A 5,278-nucleotide genomic window follows, 5' to 3' on the forward strand; every position below is an offset into this window, starting at 1 on the left:
GTCTCATATCTTTGCTATCATAAATAGTGCAGTGAAAACATATTAGAGTTAAAGAAAAAGGAAAGAAACACGAAAAGTGGCTCAACAGTCAAAGACAGGTTTGTTTTGGAGAATAAACCTGAGAGGGGCTTCTGGCCAATTTTTGGTCAGGAGTGTTCTCTTTTACAGACTAAGGATATTTAAGGGTTTAGGAAGAGGGGGGCTTATCGTGGGTTCAGAATGTTTCTATGTGAGGGAAAGGTTACTGCAGGGTTGTAATGTCTCTGGTTAGAGGGGAAGCTGTCACCGGGTTGGCATGTTTCTGGTTGGAGTGGGTTTATCTTAGGGGTTGGAATGTTTCTGGTTATTCTGACAGCCATTAGGCTGATGTTTTGGGGCTGGATTTAGGCAGTTTTGTTTTATTTTGTTTTTTAATCAAGGGAAACTTAAAATGGTGGTGTTTGTACAAGATGGTGAAGCTCCTGTTCTGTTACATATGAGTGCAGGTATCTTTTTGATATCTTTTGGGTATATACCCAGTAGTAGGATGGCTGAATTGTTGTTCTATTTTTAGTTCTTTGAGAACTATCCATTCTGTTTTCCATAGAGGTTGTACTAATTCACATTCCCACCAACAGTGTGTAAGTATTCCCTTTTCTCTGCATTCTTGTGAACATCTTTTTTTTTAGACTTTATAATAATAGCCATTCTGACTAGTGCAAAATGGTACCTCATTGTGGTTTTAATTTGCATTTCTCTGATGGTTAGTGATGTTGAGCATTTTACATGATTGTTGGCTGCTTGTGTGTCTTCATTTGAAAAATGTTCTTGTCCTTTGCTCACTCTTTAATGGAGTTACTTGTTTTTATTGTGGTTGTTATTTGCAGATTCTGAACATTAGCCCTTTGATGCATAGTTTGCAAATATTTTTTCTTACTTTGTAGGTCATCTGTTTACTCTGTTGATTGTTTCTTTTGCTGTGCAGGCAGCGTTTTAGTTTAGTTAGGCTCCGTTTGTCTACTTTTGGTTTTGTTGCATTGGCTTTTGAGGTCTTGGGCATAAATTATTTGCCCAGGCCAATGTCCAGAAGAGTTTTTCCTAGGTTTTCTTCTAGATTTTTATAGTTTCAGGTTTTATATTTAGGTATTTAATCCATCTTGAGTTAATTTTTGTATACTGCAAGGTATGTGTCTAGTTTCATTCTTCTGCATATGGCTATCCAGTTTTCCCAGCACCATTTATTGAAAAGAGTGTCATTTCCCTAGTGTATGTTTTTGTTGGTTTGGTCAAAGATCAGTTGGTTGTAGGTATGTGGCTCTATTTCTGGATTGTATATTCTGTTCCATTGTTCTATGTGTTGATTTTTATATCAGTATTATGCTGCTTTGGTTACCACAGGCTTTTAGTATAATTTGAAGTCAGGTAAAACCTCCAGTTTTGTTCTTTTTGCTTAGGATTGGTTTGGCTATTCCAGCTCTTTTCGGTTCCATGTGAATTTTAGAATTTTTTTTTCTAATTCAGTGAAAAATGATTTCAGTAATTTAATAGGGTATGCACTGAATCTGTAGATTGCTTTGGGCAGCATGGCCATTTCAACGATATTGATCCTGCCAATCCATGAGCATGGGATGTTTTTTCATTTTTGTTTGTGTCATCTAGGATTTCTTTCATCAGTGTTTCGTAGTTCTTAAAGAGATCTTTCACCTCCTTGGTTAAATATATTCCTAGGTATTTTATTTTATTTTTTTTAGCTGTTGTAAATGAGATTGCCTTCTTGATTTGGTCCTTGGCTAGATCTTTCCTGATGTGTATGAACACTACTGACTTCTGTATATTAATTTTGTATTCTGAAACTTTACAAAATTCATTTATCAAATCTAAGAGGGCTTTTGTGGAGTCTTTTTAAATTTTTCATCATCCTCCATGGTTGGATTTTGTGGAGTTTTTAGGGTTTTCCAGATACAAGATCATATCATCGGCAAACATGGATAATTTGACTTTCTCTTTTCCAATTTAGAATTTTTTAAATTCTTTATCTTGCCTGATTGGTCTGGTGAGGACTTCCAGCACTATATTGAATAAGAGTGGTGAAAGTGGGCATCCTTGTCTTCTTCCAGTTTCTTAGAAGGTTTTCAACTTTCCCCCATTAAGTATGATGTTGGCTGTGGGTTTGTCATATATGCACTTTATTATGTTGAGGTATCTTCCTTCTATGCCTAGTTTGTTGAGAATTTTTATCATGAAGGGATGCTGAATTTTATCAAACACTTTCTCTGCATCTATTGAGATGACCACATAGTTTCTTTCCTTAATTCTGTTTATGTGATGTATCATGTTTATTGATTTGTGTATGTTCAACCATCCTTGAATCCTTGGGATAAATCCTACTTCATCGTGGTGTATAAACTTTTTGATGTGCTGTTGTTTTCAATTTGCTAGTATTTTGTTGAGGATTTTTTGCATCTATATTCATCAGGAATATTGGTCTGTAGTTTTTGTTGTTGTTGTTGTGTCCTTGTCTGGTTTTGGTATCCGGGTGATACTGGTCCCATAGAATGAGTTAGGAAGAATTCCCTCCTCCTTGATTTTTTGGAATAGTTTCAGGAGGATTGGTTTTAGTTCTTTGTATGTTTGGTAGAATTTGTCTGTAAATCCATCTGGTCCTGGGCTATTTTTGTTTTTAGGAGTTTTTTTTTAAATTACTGATTCAATCTTGCTACTTGATATTGGTCTGTTCAGGAGGTCTATTTCTTCCTGGTTCAATCTCAGGAGATTGTGTGTTTCCAGAAATGTATTCATTTCCTCTAGGTTTTCTAGTTTGTGAGCATAAAGCTGTTCATAACAGACTCTGATGATCTTTTGTATTTCTGTGGTATCACTTGTAGTGTCTCCCTTTTCATTTTTGATTGTGTTTATCTGGAGCTTCTCTCTTCTTTTCCTGGTCTAGCTAGTGGTTTGTCAATTTTCTTTATGTTTTCAAAAAAACAACTTTTAGTTTTGTTGATTCTTTGTATCATTTTATTGGTCTCTATTTCATTTAGTTCTGCTCTGATCTTTGCTATTCCTTTTATTCTGCTAACTCAGGGTTCTTCTTATTTTTCCTGTTCCTTGAGGTGCCATAGGGGGTTATTAATTTGTGATCTTTCTACTTTATGGGCATTGAATACTATAAACTTCTCTCTTAGCATTGCTTTTGCTGTATCCCACAGGCTTTGGTATGCTGTACTTTTTTTCATTTCAAAAAAATTTTAAATTTCTGTCTTAATTTCTTTATTAACCTACTGATTGTTCAGGCTCTCTGCTCTTCTTTCACAAAGAATTGGAAGGGACTCTCTGGAATTTCCCTATCTACGAACGTTTAAATGCACTTAAGACCCCCTCCCTAGGGATCTCACAAAATAACCAGGAAAGATCAACCATCTGAGAAGAGATTGGGAGTCTTCACTGCACCTAGACAGACTTTTCGTCTAGTCTTCTGAGGGCAGCTTTAAGAGATTACCTGTTGGACTTTAGCTGTATAAGACAACTTTCGTTCCTGTGCAGTTCCACCTCTCACTTTCCTCCTGGGTCCATTCATCCTCCCTAATGATTTACTGTCCCTCAAAAGAATTGTCTACATCCCCCATCTCTTCCTTATGAAAAAGGGTATATAAACGTCTGTACCATGCTGGGTAATTGGGTAATCATAATGTGATTTTCCCCCATGCATGTTAATAAATCTGTATGCCTTTTCTCCTATTAATCTTCCTTTTGTCAGTTGATTTTTCAGTGATCCTTCATGGGGCAAAGGGAAAATTTTCACTTGGTCTCTATGGCTCCAGATCTATTTATGTAGTCTAGAAATAGAACTAGCTAGACTTTCTCCTGAACTCCAGGCTCATGCTCTAGCTTCGTTTTTTTTTTTTTTTTTTTTTTTTGGAGACAGTCTTGCTCTGTCACCCAGGCTGGAGTGCAGTGGCATGATCTCAGCTAACTGCAGCCTCCACCTCCTAGATTCAAGTGATTCTCCTGCCTCAGCCTCCTGAATAGCTGGGATTAACAGGCACATACCACCACACCTGGTTAATTTTTGTATTTTTAGTAGAGATGGGGTTTCACCACGTTGGCCATGCTGGTCTTGAACTCCTGACCTCAGGTAATCTACCTGCCTCGGCCTCCCAAAGTGCTGGGATTACAAGTGTGAGCCACCATAGAATTCTTGATATTATTGTTGACTTTTCTCTCTCTCACCTTCTACTCTATCTGCACAGGCACCAAACGTATGCTACCTTAGAACTAACTTGAGTATCTCACTCTGCTGTCTTCCTTTCTCTTCTCCCTTCTTCCCTTCCCTCAGAGCAGGACCTTATCCTCTTTTGTCATCGTAAGTTCCCTGATCCAACTGATCCCAATTAGGAATCCTTTCAAAAATAAAGTGGATTGGGGGCGTGCCCAAGATGGCCAAATAGGAACCGCTCCAGCCTCCAGCTCCCAGCGTGAGCGACACAGAAGACGGGTAATTTCTGCATTTTCAACTGAGGTACGGGGTTCGTCTCACTAGGGCGTGTCGGACAGTTGGCGCTGGTCCGTGGGTGCAGCCCGACCAGCGAGAGTGGAAGCAGAGCGAGGCATTGCCTCACCTGGGAAGTGCAAGCGGGAAGGGAATTCCTTTTCCTAGCCAAATGAAATTGAGACACACAACACCTGGAAAATCGGGTAACTCCCACCCTAATACAGTGCTTTACCAAGAGTCTTAGCAAACGGCACACCAGGAGACTATATTCCACACCTGGCCCAGAGGGTCCCACGCCCAGGGAGCCTCCCTCATTGCTAGCACAGCAGTCTGAGATCTAACTGCAAGGCGTCAGCAAGGCTGGGGGAGGGGCGCCCGCCATCACTGAGGTTTAAGTAGGTAAACAAAGCGGCTGGGAAGCTCCAGTTGGGTGGAGTCCACCACAGCTCAAGGAGGCTGGCCTGCCTCTGTAGACTCCTCCTCTGGGGACAGGGCATAGCTAAACAAAAAGCAGCAGAAACCTCAGCAGAGGTAAATGCCCCTGTCTGATAGCTTTGAAGAGAGCCGCGGATCTTCCAGCAGGGAGGTTGAGATCTGAGAACGGAAAGACTGCCTGCTCAAGTGGGTCCCTGACCCCTGAGTAGCCTAACTGAGAGATATCCCCCACTAGGTGCAGACCGACACCTCACACGGTGGGGTACACCTCTGAGATGAAGCTTCCAGAGCAAGAATCAGACAGCAACACTCACTGGAAAAAGAAATGAACAAAGCCTCCAAGAAATATGGGATTATGTGAAAAGACCAAAT

At 40.0% G+C, this 5,278-nt stretch overlaps 1 protein-coding gene across 1 annotated transcript in view; it reads left to right on the forward strand.

Annotated features, from left to right (window-relative positions):
- Positions 1 to 234: 234 nt before the first annotated feature.
- GABRR2 (gamma-aminobutyric acid (GABA) A receptor, rho 2) overlaps positions 235 to 5,278 on the forward strand; it is a 69,909-nt gene continuing 64,865 nt past the window's right edge. The window contains exon 1 of the mRNA XM_011984433.1: positions 235 to 240. The gene's annotated coding sequence lies outside the window, so the exon portion shown is untranslated. The remainder of the gene's footprint in view (positions 241 to 5,278) is intronic.

Source organism: Mandrillus leucophaeus, unplaced genomic scaffold, assembly GCF_000951045.1.
Source record: "Mandrillus leucophaeus isolate KB7577 unplaced genomic scaffold, Mleu.le_1.0 Scaffold268, whole genome shotgun sequence".
Taxonomy (NCBI): Eukaryota; Metazoa; Chordata; class Mammalia; order Primates; family Cercopithecidae; genus Mandrillus; species Mandrillus leucophaeus.